This window comes from Sminthopsis crassicaudata, chromosome 6, assembly GCF_048593235.1.
Source record: "Sminthopsis crassicaudata isolate SCR6 chromosome 6, ASM4859323v1, whole genome shotgun sequence".
NCBI classification, from domain to species: Eukaryota; Metazoa; Chordata; class Mammalia; order Dasyuromorphia; family Dasyuridae; genus Sminthopsis; species Sminthopsis crassicaudata.
The window spans coordinates 104,471,456-104,490,198 of record NC_133622.1 but is presented as its reverse complement, the minus strand read 5'-3'; positions in this window follow the sequence as shown (position 1 = coordinate 104,490,198).

Below are 18,743 nucleotides of genomic sequence, written 5' to 3'. Positions count from 1 at the left end.
CTTAACATCCAACTCACACCTATGTCCTCTATCTATCTATATATCTATATCTATATCTATTCACATATATATAAATAGATATAGATATAGATATAGATATAGATATAGATATAGATATAGATATAGATATGCCTTTTAACTGCCATAACAGTTCCAATGAGTTCCAAGTATCATCCTCCTATGTAGGAATGTAAATCGATAAACTTTATTAAGTCCCCTATGATATCACTTTCCTAATTATCTCTTTATGCTTCTCCAGAGTCCTATATTTGAAAATCAAATTTTCCATTCAGTTCCAGTCTTTTCATCACAAGTGCTGAAAATCTTCTATTTCATTGAATGACCACCTTTTTCTCTGAAGGATTATACTCAATTTTGATGAAATACTTTCAATTTCCATTTTATCCTCTGGTTCTAGAATATTATGATAGTTTTCCTTGATAATTTCTTGAAATTTCTTGTAAGATTATGTCTGTGCTCTTTTTTTCATCATGACTTTCAGGTAAACCAAAAATTTTTAAATTATCTCTCCTGGATTTACTTTCCAAGTTAGTTGTTTTTCTAATGAAATATTACATATTTTTCTATTTCTCTTTTTTGGGGGGTTTTGTTTTATTGTATCTTGATTTTTCATAAAGTAATTGGCTTCCATTTGCTTAATTCTATTTTTAAGGAATTATTTTCCTCGGTGAGCTTTTGTACCTCCTTTCCAAATCGGCCAATGTTGTTTTTTCCTCTATCTCTCTGCCTTGATTTTCAAAGTCCCATTTGATCTATTCCATGGTCTGAGCCCCATTCTTATTTTTCTTGGAGGCTTTGTATGTAAAAATTTTGATTTTGTTATCACTCTCATTTTCAATGGACAGAAACTCTTTTTTAAAATCCACTCATTTCCCTAGCCTATTACTCTGCTTTTAACTCTTTGTTAAAGTAGGGCTCTGTTCCTAGGGTGGAAGATGCACTGTCCCAAGCTTCAGGGGTTTTGTGTAACTGTTTACAGAAGTTCTTCTGGGAATCTGCTGGTCAATGGAACTTTTAAAAAAATTCTGATAAATATGCTTTACCATAAATGTTTTTCTGTATGATCTTATCTATTTTATTTTGTCTTGTCACTGGATTTCAATGACTCTGGAAGAAAGAGTGGGGCTAGCAATTTTGTTCAACTCTGTCATCATTTAAATAGAATTCACGAGTCAGTCAAGACATCACCCTGCAATATCATTGGTCTTCTTCAAAAATGAATACCCATATAAAATTGTGTATACCCTTTGATCCAGCAGTCTCACTGCTGGGTCTGTATCCCACATGGATAATAAAAAAGGGAAACAGACCCACATGTACAAAAATGTTTACAACAGCTCTTTTTGTAGTGGTAAAGAACTAGTAATTGAATGGATGCCCATAAGTTGGAGAATGGATGAAAAGTTATGGTATATAAAGGTAATATTATGATTCTGTAAGAAATAGAGAGCAAGCTGGGAAATTTCATAAAAGCCTAGAAAGAGAGGCAGCTAGGTGGCGCAGTGGATAGAGCACCAGCCCTGAAGTGAGGAGGACTTGAGTTCAAATTTGACCTGAGATGTTTAATACTTCCTAGCTGTATGACCTTGGGCAAGTCACTTAAACCCAATTGCCTCAGGAAATAAAAAAGCCTAGAAAGATCCACATGAACTGATTGAACTAAAGTGAGCAGAATGAGAAGAACATTGTACATAGTAACAAGATTCTGTGATGATCAACTTGATAGACTTGGCTCTTCTCAATAATGCAATGATTGAAGACAATTCTAATAAACTTGGGATGGAAAATGCCAATCACATTCAGAGAGACAAGTATGGAGATTGAATATGGATCGAAGCATAGTATTTTCACCTTTCATTTGTTTTTTGTTTTTTGTTTTTTTCTTTCTTGTGTTTTTTTTTTCTTTTGGTGTGATTTTTCTTGCACAACATGACAAATATGGAAATATGTATAAAAGAATTACACATGTTTAACCTAAAAAATTAAGGCCTAATAATAACAACAATAACAATCTATTTTATGGATTTAAAAACATTATTCCAAGTTATCCATAGGCTTCAACAGAATGCCAAAAGAGCTTGCAACAAAAAGAAGGGGAAGCATCCTAATTTTAGAAGAAGGCCTCTCTGAAAAGCCTCTGAAGATATATGGGAGGACAAGGACAAGGGACCCCAAGATGAGAAGGCAGGGATGGATAGCAAACTTTGCTGTTGGAGAAAGGACCCACACACAGATGGTATATACAATTTACAGATGGTGTATACATATATGTTCTTGAATGTTTTCATCAGGGTTACTAAGTAATTCAATAAAGTTAAATTTGAAAAACATTTATTAAGCATCTAGTATTATGCCAAGGCATTATGTCAAGCACAGGTAATGAAAATAGAGAAAAGAAAGATTGCTCCTGGCATGACGAAATCTGCAATAGAATGGGAGAAGACACAGAAAAGGAAGCTGCAAAAGCTGAAGATAAAGGAAAAGAAAGAAGGTATCCCATCAAAGAGATACATGATGATGATGGAGTAGAATACAAGAAGATGGTACAGATGATAGAAAATGACCTGGCTGTTAACCCTCTTTAAATGGAGACTTTGGAAAGAGCTTTTTGCTCTACTCTCTAGTCCTCCACTCAGAAGGAATGAGGCTCCCTCTAATAAGAGAACCAAAACTGAAGAAACCTCAGAAGAGTCTCCCAGTCATAAACTTTTCCTAGGAATACAGTGATGATGGAGACAAATCCAAGGAACTGAACTCTACTGTGGTTCCCTCTTCTCCTGCCAAAAAAATCAATGCTACATGGGTACTGCAAATATTTATGATAATAATAGCATGATATTTGAAGATATACAAAGGGCTTTACACATATTATTTCATTTTATTCTCATAAAAACTCAGGGAGGTAGCTGCTGTCATCATCCCTATTTTATAGATGAAAAACTGAGGCAAACTGAGGCATAGTGACTTGCCCAGGGCCACACAGGTAATAAGTCTGAGGCTAGATTAAGCATCTATCTTCTGTGACCCCTAGCTGTCTCTATGAAGTTCAAAGGACTTCACAGGGCATTTGCCTAAATCCCTCTCCCCCAATTTTACTGATGAGGAAAATGAAGACTGAGAGAAATGAAATTATCTCTCCAAGGTCACAAATTGGTTGTTGTTGGGAACAAACAGGAACAAACTCCAATAGTAGCTTTACAGTAAAATACAAGAGGAGGGCCATCCACAGAGCCAGATAAAAAGCACACACCCTTTAGGAACTGAGGAAAATACAGCATCAAAAGCATGGAGGCTTTCCCATGCTGGGAAAAGTCGAGATGTATATGATTCTGGCCAATAATAAGGATGTTTACTTAGTGAGTAAATAGGGAGGCTCTTTGTGTGAATCAAAGAGAACAAGATAAATATGATTCTAAGGGACAATGTAATGTTTCGAATAACAAAAGGTCCTAAAGGCAGCTCCAGTATCAGCCTAGGAAAAGACTTTCTGAGTAGACATTTGGAAAATGCTTATTTGTCTATTAGTTTAGATTCACATCTGCATTAAAAAGAGAACAGTACTCAACTCTACTCAACTCTAAAAATATCTTTGAATGCAGAGGAGGACAGATTCACATTCAAACCTGCAGCAACATTCAATTTACAGATATTTAATAGGTATTAAAATATAAAAACAGATAGAGAACAACCCCTGACCTCAACGAGTTTATATTCTACTGAGGGATGAGATACAAGCAGATAAATAAAAACATGCTAAAGCAAAGCAAATGCAAAGTCATTTGAAAGGAAAAACAATAATGGCGGCCAAAGGAAATCAGGAAAGGCTCAAGTGAGCTGAGCATTAAAGGGAACTAATAGTTCCAAGATGTTGAGGAGAAAGAATATTTCATGGATGGAGGGCAGCACATTCGATGGAAAATGTAATGCTGTGTATGGTGCATAGTATGTAAACTAATCTGGTGAAATAGAGAATCTGAAACAGAAGCTGAAACCAGTTTATCCAGGAGTAGTTGAAATTTTATTCTAGAGGCAAGCCAGTGGGGTTACTTTTTTTAAAGAGTAATATGGTCAGACCTATGCTTTAGAACAATCCATTTGGCAGATATGCAATTAATTAATAAACATTTATTATCTACTATGTGTCAGATCCTGTGTTAAATACTGGGAATACAAGGGAAAATAATATAGTTCCTACCCTCAAGGTGCTTATAATCTAATGGGAGAGAAAACTGCAAACATGTATGCACTACATGCAAACAACAATATACAATCAAACTATATACAAGATAAATAGAAAATAATCAGCAGAGAACAGATTAAAGAGAGGAGAGGCTAGATGCAGGGAGACCAATAGTATGGGAATAAAGGTAACATTTCAGAATACTGAGCATCATTCATTAAAAGAAGACCAACCAATATTTGATTATAATTGCTGATTGTAAATATTTTTTAAAAAAGGAGACTAAGGTAAATTTTAACAAATACTAAAAAATGAAAAAAATTCAACTCTATTAAAGTCTACCAGGACTCCTCATCATGATATGGAAGCATCCCTAAATTCTCAAGAGCAATGCTCATAGAGGACATGTTCTTACAAAGTCTAACAGTTTTTGAGTAAGGCCAACTGATAAACTGGGTGTGTCCTCTCAGGATCAGCCTATCTAAATTCAGAAATGTTATCACCAGAGGTGGTTGCATAGGGTAACTACTGTAGACATCAAGGAAGACAAGAAGGGCTGGAATACAGAACAATGGAATTCACACTAAGGAAATAATGACCCATTGCAATATTAAAGAGTTGGTTTTCTGCACTGACAAAAATCTCACCATTTATAACTCTGAGGTATCACTTCACACCTCATAGATTGGCTAAGATAACAGGAAAAGATAATGATGAATGTTGGGGGGGGTATGTGGGAAAACTGAAACACCAATGCATTGTTAGTGGAGTTGTAAACTGCTTCAACCACTCTAGAGGACAATTTGGAACTATGCCCAAAGAGCTATCAAACTCTACTGTATATGTATCTCAAAGAAATCATTAAAAAGGGGAAAGGGCCCACATGTACAAAAATGTTTCTAGCAGCCTTTTTGTAGTAGCAAGGAACTAGAAATTGAGTGAATGTCCCTCAGTTGGGAAATTATTGAATAAGTTATGTAATATGAATGTAATGGAATATTATTGCTCTATAAGAAGTGATGAGCAGGCTGAATTCAGAAAGGTCTGGAAAAACTTACATGAACTGATGCTGAGTGATGCGAGCAGAACCAAGAAAACATTATACACAGTAATAATAAGATTATATGATGATCAACGTGACAAACTTGGTTCTTCTCAACAATGAGGTGATTCAAGGCAATTCCAGTAGACTTGTGATGGAAAGTGCCATCCATATCCAGAAGAGAGAACATGGAGACTGAATATGGATCAAATCGTTGTATTTTCATCTTTTTTGTTGTTGTTTGTTTGCTTGTTAGTTTTTTCCTTTCTTGTGTTGGTTCTCTTTTGATCTGATTTTTTGATGTGCAATGTGAGGAATATGGAAATATATTTAGAAAAATTGCATATTTACCTATAAAGGATTGCTTGCTATTTTAGGGAGGGGAGAGGAGGAGGAGAGGGAGAAAAATATGGAACACAAAGTTTTGCAAAGGTGAATGTTAACAGCTGTCCTTGCGTGTATTTAGAAAAATAAAATACTTTTGAAAAAAATTCACCATTTATCCAAATGAATTTTTTTTATTAAAGTATTTTTTTACTTTAATGTAAATGGATTTCTACATGTTTTAAATAAATCCCATGTGAAAATTTAATTCTAAATCAAGACTTAATCAGTACGTGGTCAAGTCCCCTATGTCAAGCTACAGATGAAACATCCCTTTAAAAGCAGTAGTCTGGTTAAATTATTTACACAATGAGCATAAAGGAAAAAAAATGTATCATTTCTTTTGTGAGTATCCTGGGTAAGAGAGAAAATCTAATCATATACATATATATATATATATATATATATATATATATATATATATATATATATATATATATATATATATATATATATATATATATAAAACTATTCAAACTGGCCAAGGCTAGGCTTCTTTCTCCCCTACTTGAAGCTATTTAGGGAATTCATCTCAATGTATATCTTTGTATTTATATAGTCACTTCTATTATAACATCACAACTCAGAGGGCAATTTCCTAAATTCCTTGTTAGATTAAAAAAAGCCTTATCTACACTCTTTCCTGAGACATGTAATTCTCTGAAATAGAAATTTTCCATAAATGGGGCTTCTAATCAGGGTACGAGCAGATGAAATGGCACAGGGGTATGAAATAAAATATAGATCTTTTTATTAAGAAGGAAAAAGGGGTCATAATCAAGAAATAATAATCAAAGAATCCAAGTTATCTGAGGAAGATTTTTCCCAGTTCCCTCTGAGGTAGTTGTTGGGAAGCTTCTTCAGCGCTTTGATTTGACAGAGCATGCTGGGAAATACAGGTCCTAGTTATTTTCCTACCAAAACCTTGAATGGGAAAAACAGTAACACAATGACCAGAATGTATCCTAGTACAGTACTTTATCTATGTTCTCCAGTGCTGCTTTCTTCACCTCATTTCCTCTCAGTCAATGGTGGTGTCTATAATAACCCAGGAGACAAGGAACAGTGATAAGAAATAAAGAGATAAACAATTTTTACTCAGTCAATTTAACCCTGAGCTCCACCCCCAGCTTTACCTCAAATGAATCTACTACAGAAGCTTCCCCTTTCCCCCAACCTAGAAATGGATCAGAGAATAGAAAGCTGGTAAGGGATCCACAGGTAAGGATAGGACATCTTTTCTGTCGTTACCTATATATAGCCCTTTCATGTCACTTGGATGATCTCATCCAGTTGTTACACTAGATAAACTCCATAAGGGCAAGGAATATTTCTTGTCCATTCTTCAAAAAAGTTATCTCCCTCTGTACTTCATATATATACATATATATGTATATATATATATATATGTATGTATATATATATATATATATATATATACATATATATATATATATATATATATATATATATATATATATAATGCATTTAGATACATTTAGTATTAGGTAAAGAAGCCTTATCTATACCCTTTCCTAAGACACATAATTCTCTGAAATGGAAATTTTCCATAAATGAGGCTTCTAATCAGGGTACCAGTAGATGAAGCAGCACAAGAGTATCAAATAAAATACAGATCTTTTTTAGTTCAACTTAATTGAACTGAGTATGAGAGAGTACCTCTCACAGTCAGTAATAAATGACTCTCTACTACCTATAAGATAAAGTCAAAATCCCTCTATAATCTGTCTGCACTCTATCAAATCTTATATACCAATCCTCAACACAAAACCTGCAGTCCCATCAAGATGGCTACCTCCATATTCTTCTAATATACAGTGTTCATTCTAGATTATGTTCCTATTTTCCCCTTCTTCTCCTGTATTTAGAATACTCTCCCCATACTTGGCTAACCATAAATTTGGTCCAACTTTGAGCTCACATCCTTTCTCCAACCATGAAGCTTTGCCTTAATTACCTTTCTCTGAATTCTGAGTATAAATTTTAATCCATTTTCTTATGTCACTTATAGTATTTCAGAGTCAGAGTTGAAGGAAAATACAAAGTTGTATTTTTACTAACTACTACATGTTCTTCCACTATTTGGCAAGCTGAAGAATAGCAACTAACCACTGCATACTTTTGCAGATTCCTTAGGGTCCACTATGTATAAAGTAGATGAAGAAATACTTATTTATGGATAGTTTCAAACTACTATCCATTTCATTGATAAAGAGCCTGGCTTGAAGCCAAAAGGCTTGGTTCAAATCCCAATGCTGATATATTTGGATTAGGTGACCCTGACCAAGTTGTTTAATTAAACAACTATATAAACTGCAGAAAAAACCTACTTTGGCAGAGAGTGCTTCTTCCTCTAGGAGACAACTCAGGTGGATCAGTGGATAGAGCACTGGACCAAAAGTCAGAAACACTTGAGTTTAAATCCAGCTTCAGAAGCTAGCTATGTGACCCATGGCAAATCACTTATACTTTCTCCCTCAGTTTCCTCATCTGTAAAATCCTATGTCACAAGTTTGTTATCATATTTGTAATACATATCTGTAAAGCACCTGCATGTAGTAGGAGTTAGTAAATACTTGTTTTCTTTCTTCTCTATACTGATAAAATTACAAGTCTAGTCCTTATCTCTATCCCAGCCATGACTGGCAAGAAAGAGTTACTATAACTAAGAACCTCAATCTATATATCTGTGTATAGGACATATGTCATCCATCACATGTAGATTTTGGAAAGTAATTATATTTGGAGAAAATTCAATTACATCCTTTATGGTTATTGTACAAATTTCATTCTCATTCATTTTATTTTTTTACATACATTATTTCTTCTTTTCTCAATAGTATTTTATTTTCCAAATATACATAAAAACAGTTGTCAACATTCATTTTGTAAGAATTTCTGTTCCAAATTTTTTTTTCTCTCTCTCTCTCTTACCTGCCCTCTCCACAAGACAGCAAGCAATCTGCTATAGGTTAAATGTGTGCAATTCTTTTAAACATATTTCCATATTTTTCATGTTGAGTAAGAAAAATCAGACCAAAAGGGGAAAAACTACAAGAAAGAAAAAACAAACAAGCAAAAAAAGGTGAAGATACTATGCTTCAATCCATATTCAGCCTCCAAAGTTCTCTCTCTAGATGTGATTGGCATTTTCCATCCCAAGTCTATTGGAATTGTCTTGAATCACTGCAACATTCATTCATTTTAGAAAGTATGAAACACTTGAGTGGAGTTTATAGAAATCACAATTTTGTCCAAAATCCAAAATTTTGAAAAGTTATCTTAAGAATAAGTGTTTGCATTTATATGTACATTCAAAATGGAAATGAACACCATTCCAATAATTTAAGATTTTTCCCTGTACTTTGCTTTTTGCAAGGGGGTTATGACATTTAAAGAGTTAACCTCCCTGCACGCCTACAGACTAATCAATCTCTAAAGTGTTCTTTTCTTGATTTTGTTTTGCAAGTCACCTCAGAGTGAGTTTCCAAACCAATGAAAAACCACACCATGACACAGATGGATTTTAAAGGATGGATCTTTTTTCCCCCTCCAACATGTGGTTTCCTGTAATTTAAGGAAATGTTATACATTAACAATTAACATCATATATCAAAAAAGAAGCAAATACTCAAATAGTTTCCTGTTTTATCAGATTACATAAACTTTTTTTTAAGGCCCCAGATAGTTAAATTCCAGACTCCAATTTATTTAAAGAAGGAATAACAGTTTAACTCTCTCACAATTCTATGTACTTTTGAGTAGATATCCAAAGTCACGGGTTCCCTTACACTTTTCATTATGGCCTCTAATATTCTCAGCACATTGTTATTCTCATACTATATATATATATATATATATATATATATATATATATATATATATATATATATATATATATATATATATATACTACATTATTCCTGCTTGTTCATATTTGTACTTTTGGAGTGTTTTTTTGAACAGCTAGAATTTCATGGTTAGAGAAATCAAATCTTTTACCGTAGACAAGAGATCAAGTTGCCATTTGCTTGAAAAATTAATGTACTCATTAGCTGTGAAAACATTAATTTGTCTTTAAATGCTCTAAAATTTCTATACTACGTCATGTCTATCACAGCCATGTTTTCTCAAACCATTAGAATGATTTCTAACTCAAACACCATTAAGGGGAGAAATCACCTTCCTCATCACCAACAAGTGCTGACCAAATGCCACCAATAAGCAGAAAGGCACAGGGACCCTGGGTATGGCAGCACCTCCCAGGTTTTTATGGTTTGGCTTCCAGCCCAGCTCACATACTCATCGCATAACTAGGGAGGTAACTGACACAGAGAAGGTATCATCCATCCCCATCACCTGGCAACCAACTGCCATGTACGAGGCAGGCAACCTAGTCCAACTGAAGTATCAAGGAACCTTGCAGGAGACAGAGGAGGTGCCATGTGCCAGCCAAGTCAAACCATCTTTACTACCTTGATCACCATCTCCTCTCAGACTCGTGTCTTTGGAGACATCCCAGGAAACTGAAAACAAGCCTACAGCAATGCTCCTAGTCTATCACCTTGGAAAACTAACCTCATGAAAATGCAACCTGGCAACTAGTCCTACAGATGTCACAGCTATAGCTACTGAAGACCCAGAATGAAAGTTCTTGATATCAAACTTCTTGGCATTGTCAAATGGCTCAATATCAGAAGCGGATAAGATTTTATCAATGGAAAAAATGTTAAAGAAAGACAGATAGATAGACATTATCATCTACTTTGCTATTACACTCTAAGGACCATGGGATCTTTACATGTGACTTACAATTAAAACCTTCAATATGTTGCATCAGAATATGAGCTACTTGAAAGTAGGAACTCTTTTCTATTTGTATCCTTAACACTTAGGACAATCCACATTATTTGCAATAATAAATATTTAATAAGCATTTCATCCATTCATTCATATTCATAGTCAATTGTTAAGCATTTTTATTTTTTAAAAAACCATTCAAGGACATTTTTATATGTCCATCCTGTCATTTTACTGGGCACAAAGCAGGCATCAATAGTCCTTTATTGTTCTTTAGGGATGTAAACTCTACATCTTTTAGTAATCAAGTTTGAGGTATCTTAGATCAGGAAGCCCTTCCTCCCATCATTCTAAACTAAGTCCATTTTCTCCAGATATAAAAAGAAATGCCCAAAGAATTGATTATAAAATTTCCCATTTGTTTAAAAAAAAGAACATCTTGGAAATTACTGCAAAGCTATATATAAAATTATTTAAAACAATGTTCTTCCCTTTGATGTTTTTCTATATATATTCTCTATAATATCCACTGTTGAATTAGCATTCTTAATATATATGTATATACACACAACATATTTATACATTAATATATATGAAACATATTTATATATGACCATTACCTTGTATTTTTCCAGAAGGACTCAGTGAAAAATGGCTGTGGGTTTTTTTTTAATTCTGTTACTCTGAAAGAACAGTGTTTTTCACCATAACAACAACAGAAAAAAAATAGTTTTAACAAATGAAATGTTGGAGAGAAGAAAGGAAAACAAAATATTTAAAACCTCTGAATTATTCAAAAGGAAGTTCTATATTAAATATGGTACCAAATCACTTTTTCATGAGTACTGAATTTTTCCTGACCAGATCATAGGAGGTAGAGTGACCCAAAAATATGCCTTGTATTGTATTAGTTGATTTGAGTTTTTTTAAAAACACCTAATTTTCTTTACTACAATCCCAGGAGGAAATCTGAAATTTTCTGAAACTTGGTGGTATTATTATCCAAAGAGAAGAAACAAAATGAAGGAATAACCTAGTTTGTTTTTTTTTTCTTCAATGAGAAGCCCATGTTCAGAATTTAAGGTAACTTACCAAAGTCTTTTATCAAAGAAGTTTTATTCTTTAGCTATCTCACATAAACATAAACTCCACCCCATTCATCATCTATTACTATGCAATACTATAAACTACTCTTAAACTCAATGAGGTCCTAGCTAGCCTGGACTAACTCCCTGTAACCTCTTCAAAATTGTATATTTGAAATGCAGTGTCCCAAAAGTCTTTAAGCTTTCACTTAAAATGGCACTAAGTCTTTTATCAATAGAATCTGAGACCAGAAGGAAAGATGTGAAAAGTTTAAGACTTATAGATAATAACCTCCCACAAATATTTTATTAAAGACTTAATCAAAGCTGGTGCTATACATCTTCCTCTACTTCTCACAAACACACACATATAAAATCCAGTCAAATTAATACTGTGCTTGCCAATGAAAAAGACATACCAATCTCTTGCTATAATGCTATGACTCTATCATGTGATTTAACAAACCAAAAATTCTTTTCCCTGACTAGTTCCAATACTTTTGTTTCCTCCAGTGGAAAATAAGCTCCTTGAAGGCAGGGACTGTCTTTCTTTTGTGTTTGTGTCTCAAGTCCTTACCATGGTGCATTACAAACTAAGCTTTCTAAAAATTTCATTCATTCATATTAAAAAGTGTTTCATAAATATGAACTTTGCCCTCTAGGAGTTTAAAGGCGAGGATCACTACTTTTTAAATTCAATATTTTCTTTCATCAAAACCTACTGCAATTTTTCTTTTATCTCCACTATGTTCTCCATTTGCTGAGAAGAAAAAACAAAACTTCTTTACTTAGTGGACAACTCTCTGGTAGTAAGCTTCTCCAACCTTAGCCAAACTAGTCCTTGAAGCACAGATAATTTTTCTTGGTGAAGGATTGGAAAACTTTTCAGCTTGCTTGGACCCCTTAGAGTTTGTATTCCATGACACAGCCTTTCATATCTCAGTATAAGCTCCACAATGAAGCAGCAGAATAGTGTTTGATTAGAAGAGAAGTCAAAAAAGACAAAATTATGACATCCAGATATGAAAAGGTAGTATATGTTTATAGCTCTTATCAGTAATAGACAAATGTATCTTAAGAACTCAATATGAACTAACACTGCTGATGGACCTGTGACTTCATCCATTTTTTCTAGAAAAGCAAATTGGAGTGATGCTAAGAATATGGCTAAAATACTTATACCCTTTGATCCAGATTTCCTACTGCTAGACAAATGCCTCAAAGAGGTCAAAAGCAGAAAGGTTTCATATACGTGAAAATATTCACAGTGGGGCATTTTATATTAATGAAAAATTAAGGGGAAAAAGTAGATGCTCATCAAACAGGGAATGGCTAAAGCAATAGTAGCACATAAATGTAATAAAACATAAGAAAAATGAAGGTGAAGAGTTCAGAAAAGCATGGGAAGACACACAAATTGATGCAAAAGAAAAACCAGGAAAGCAACGATTACAACAATGTAAAAGGGAAAAAAATGAATGCTGTATAAAGCACTTTATAAATGCTAGCTATTAATCATGATGTCTATCACTGAAGAAGATATATATGTATATGTGTACATATATACACAAACACACATGCATACATGTACATGTATGTAGCATTACATAATATATATCATAAAACAGCCTAGGTATTGGTTAATGTTGTTGAATATGAAGTGGTAGGCATCATAACAAAATGTGTATTGATATGTCTTGTATCCTAGTGCATAGGAATTGATGTGGGGCCAGCTAGATATAGTTTTAGTTTTCACTCAATACCTCATCAACCAAGATAGTGCTGGAATTCCAAATGTTAGATTAAATCCAATAGTGAGGAATAGTCCCGGAAATTCTGATCCTAGAATATTCTGGAGAAAGTGCCAGCAGGACAGATGGCAAGATACTGGGATAGATCCCAGTTTCCCAATGGATGGCTTAATGGGAATTAGATAAACAGATGTAGTAAACTAAGAAATACAAATCGTAATGAACAACATGAAGTTGACAAGAAATTCTACCTCTCCTTTCAGCAGGAAACTACTGACGAAGAACACGGCATATTCTATTGAACATGGTGATTCTGTTGGTTTAGTTACTTTGTTTTTTCTGAGGGGTGATCAAGGGTGGTATTTGTTGGGCAACCATTGCAATGTAAAAGCAAAAGGCATCAATAATGCTTCTTTTCTAAATAAACAAAAGCTATACTATACCACAGAAGTATATTATTTTCTGTCTTCCATGAAGTCTCTTCTGATCCATCTTTGGTAATGACATCATTAGATGTCCTTCTTTACCCCTCAGATCTTATATAACACATTATTTGAACTTTTCTAATACACTTATAATGTAATACTATTTATAATTATCTGCATACACATCAGTGTCCTACAAATAGGTCCCATGAAAGTAAAGATTATTTTATCTAAAATACTTATCTCTGCCACTTAGTATTTAAAATGGTGTTATACCCATGGTATAGGATACAGTTAAATGTTTGCTATATTGAAAGGTTGTGAAACATAAGAGTTAATATCTTTGACTTTATGTGAAGTGAATGTATCAAAGAATGTTAATGTTGGAAGGGATTTTTGAGTACACAGGAACAAATGATTATGTCTCTAGAACTGAAATAGACCTTGAATCAACATAATTCCAGCCCACCCCTAACCCACCTGTAATGGGCAAGAACTCTGGAGAAATATACTTGAGGCAAGGAGTCTTACACCAAGGTATTAACTCAGTGCAATTGATGAGACAATAGTTATCTAGTTTAGCGTGGTGATTAATAGTTCTCTAGTTCAGTATGATTGGTTTCATCTTACAACAAATAATGGTTCCCTAGAGATGTAATGATTGTCTTATACTCAGTATGATGAATGGATCTAATTGTAAAAGAGTATTTAAGAGGTCAGAGTCAGACCTAGAGGAGAAACTCAGAGATAGACAAAGAAGACAGAAGACTGGAGACTGGAAGACTCAAAGAGACTTCAAGATAGAGACCCTCGTGGTGGCTGGCCTGTCCTCCTTCACAGTCTGTCTCCCTTATCTGGGGCTGGGCTAGCTTTCTAGAGGTCCTCCGGAATGGTCTTGGTCTTAGTGGAGGAATGCAGGAGGCAGGAGAGCCACCAGGATGGTGGGAATGGTCTCTCTCTTCCAATCCTTGGTGGTCCTTATATACTCAATTACAATTACATCATTACAGCACACTATGCACGTGTGAACTTAGAGAACCATTATATCACCATGCTAAGTACTAAATATATATATATGTAAACTAGATAACCATTGTTTTATCAATTCCTCTGAGTTAACACCTTGTTTCAAGTATACTTGTTCAGGGTTCTGGCTCTTTACACCCACCTATTTAACAGATAAGGAATCTGATGCCCCGAGAAATTAAGTGACTTCCCAAAGTCACAGATTTAAATTCTACAAATGTAGAAATGTACACAAGTAGAGAAAGAGAAAGACAGAGACAGAGAGACAGAGAGAGAGGGAGGATAAGTATTTGTTAAGCCAATTAAGCCTATGTAAACAAGTACTGTGTTAAGTGCTGATGATACAAGTAAAAAATATGTTAAATGTTCCTGCCCTTAAGGAGAATATATTTTAATAGAGTAAGACAACACATAAAAAAGATCTGGAAAAGAGAAGAGAGTAAAAATATCTCTGAAGCTCTTTGGAGACTTAGACAAATAAGCAAAATAAGGCCACAGCAGGTCTATCAAATCCCAGGAGAGGTTGTAGCAGGGAGCCACATTTTCTGACTCAAGATCCAATGTTCCTTACCACTGAGATAAGGAAACTGAAGTCTATAGAGGTTACTGACTTGGAGAGTCACATTCAGTAGTAGAGCCAAGACAAATACAGAGGGAATCACTAAACTCTGTTAAGTTGCTAATGCAATAAATGTCATGTGTTCTGTACCACTAATAATCTTAAATGTCTTCCAGACACTAAACCAAGTTTGTTTCAGAATGAAAGAGAGGGAGAAAGGGAAAGAGAGAAGAGAGAAAGAAGGAAAGAGAGGCAGAAAAAAAGGACAAAAAGGGGCAGGGGAGAGAGAGATAGAGAGACACACAGAGAGAGACAGAGACAGACAGACAGACACACACACACACACACACACAGAGAGAGAGAGAGAGAGAGAGAGAGAGAGAGAGAGAGAGAGAGAGAGAGAGAGAGAGAGAGAGAGAGAGAGAGAGCGAGCTCAACAATATCCCAAGAAGTTCTCTGGCCCTACATGAAAGCAAAATATCCCTTTGGGGTAAGAGGCTATGCATCTCTATTCTGAAAGCAAGAAGTTGCTTGTTTTCAGCATTCCAGGGGCCCTCACCTTGCATGCTGTCAATTAGTTCAAGGAAGGAGGCAAATCAACTTTGTTTTATGGCCACTGGCAAAATTTTGTGGTTTGAGTAGTCTCCAAAAAAAAAAAAAAAGTTTAGAAGTAGCACTTTAGATATTTAACTCTTATCAACAGAAGCAAGATTCTGTCTATTTCCTAGTGCAGCCCAGATTCTTCCTCTGCAAAGCCTCAGGGCCCATAAATAAGCAAGTCAGAATAAGAAGAAAGCACGGGGATCATTATGGATGGAACAGGTAAGTGCATATTCCCAGATCCCAATTAAGCTATGCCCTGCTTAGCACCAGAGCTGGTCACACATTAGACCTCACAAAAAGCTTGTTCGTTCCCCTTCTCCTCCTTCCTTCCTTGGATGTACTGTAATGGAAAAGGACAAGATTTGAGCTCAAGAAATCTGGGCGTGAATCCCAGCTGTTAATCATTAGTCATGTGACTTTGGGCAAGTACTCTACACCTCTTGGAATCTCAGTTTCCCAGTTTGTAAAATGAGGGAGTATCCTGCAGCATCAACTGGGGAAAATTCTGGTTAAAGGGTTACGAGGTCATGGTTCAAATCTCTGTGTAATTTTAGGCAAATCCCTTAACTTCTCTAGGCCTCGGTTTCCTCATATATAAGATGGGGTGATTAAAGAGGATCTTAGGAGAACTATGGGGGCAGCCAGGTAGTACCATAGTGCAGAGACTGCAGCGCCTGGCATTAAATGGAAGACTCGTCTTTCTGAGTTCAAAACCAACCTCAGACACTTACTAGCAGTGTGTCCCTTAATTCTTTTTGACTCAGTTGCTTCATCTATAAAATTAGGTAAAGAAAGAAATGACAAACTACTCCAGTATTTTTGCTAAGAAAACTGTCAATGGGGCTGCTAAGAGCTGAAAAACAAAGATCAACCAGAGAGCTATAAATGAAATGAATGAATGAATTAAAAAGCATTTATTAAGAAATTTAAGTAGGTTTTTAAGGTTTGTAAAGAGCTTTACATTCATGATCTCATTTGATAACACAAACACAGAGCCTTGGATCCTGGGCATTCTACTATAAGTATTAGTTCCCAACCTCAAGAATTTACCTTCTGATAACTAAAAAGGAAATTTTGGTATGGAAATTTTGGTAGGAATCACATCATTATGGATTTAAAACTGGAAATAAGTTTGGAAGACATTGAGACAAACCACTTGCTTTTAAAGATGAGGAAACTGGATGTCCTTTAAAGTCCCATCACCCTGACCCTAGAACCTAATTTTCAGTCCCATGATCCTATGATATTATACTTTTTTTATATTCACCCACTCCCTAAATCAAAGTCTAGAACAGAGAAAGCAGGAACCTGTAATACAAGGTCATTCATTTCAATATAAGGTTATTCATTTCAATGCAAGGTCATTTATCTTAATAAAAGGTCATTCAGCCTCTGCTGGAAGATTTTTCAGTGAGTCTACCTAACTGTCTCAAGACAGTTGGTTCTACAACTATAATTGTTAAGTTGTTTAGTTAGAGCCCCAAATCTCTCTCTCTTTATCTTTTGTTCATTGGTCCTAGTGAGAATAGATCCAAGTAGGACAAATCTAATCCCAGTTCTTTTCATTGATTCTCATGGGGCAGGGTCTTTAGGCCCCTCTTCATCTTAGTCACTCTTCTGGACATTCTCCAACTTGCCCACAAACTTCCTAAATGTGATGTGCCATACTGAAAATGATAGATATGGTCTGACTAGTGCCAGGTTAAGGAAGAAATATGTCTTGAGTTTATTTTGGAAATGAGAAACAGCTTTTAAGAGGGAACAGGAAGCAAGATTGGAGAACAGCAAATAATCTGGATTGAGTAGCATTTAAAGTATATGAAAGTGAATACAGTGGTACATTTGGGGTAGACCCCAATAGCTGAGGGACCAAAAAGTTTTCAGTGTATTCTTTGAAAATATTCTTGTATAAGTATAGGTGGAATGAGATCCCAAGATCCCTTCCGATTCTTAGAATGTACAAATAAACAAACAAGGAGAAACCAAGTGAGGCTGTATGAAATGGAATATAATAGGATCGTACCTGCACCTTAGATTTGTTATTCTGACTATGGAAGAATGAATTGGAGGGTAAAGACCAGAATAGAAAAACAGGTTTCAAACGCTATTACAATAGTTCAGATGAGAAATAAGGGCCTGAATGGAGGACAGTAGCATTGTAAGTAGAGGCAAAGGATCAATCAAGAAACATCTGGGACAGTGGAAATAGTCCTGGATTTATGTTCAGAAAATCTGAATTTGGATCCTGCTATTAGCTATGAAACTATGGAAAGAAAATATTTTTAACCTGTTTCAATTTCCTTATCTACAAAGTACGAATAACAACACTTGATAAGAGATAGTCTAGCTAAGAAGAAAGGGAGCTGACCTCAGAATTGAGAAAACTTAAATCAGGCCTTTGATATGCACTGGTTATTTGTTGATCAAATCACTTGATCTCTCAGTGTTGTGGGCAATTCCTGAAGCAGATATGATGCAGAATAGGTGCTGGTCTACTTTAAATTTCCTCAGTGATGTTCCCTCTATAGATGAAATCATAGATATGGATAAAAATAAAATAAAAATAAACAAACAAAAAGCCATCAGTAATAACAGCCTTACAGGATTTGTTTTTGTTTTTGTTTTTATCAAATGAGATCATGAATATAAAGCTCTTTACAATCTTAAAAACCTACTTAAATTTCTATTACTATTATTAAAAGTGACACTATTTTTCTATTAAATTTGAGGGATGAAGAATGAAGAGTCAAAGATGATTCAAATTTTAAACCTGAGTTACTGAAAGAATGGTGACTATCAAAAAGGCAACTCTGTGGCATAGCAGATATAGCACTCCTTTGGGGGTT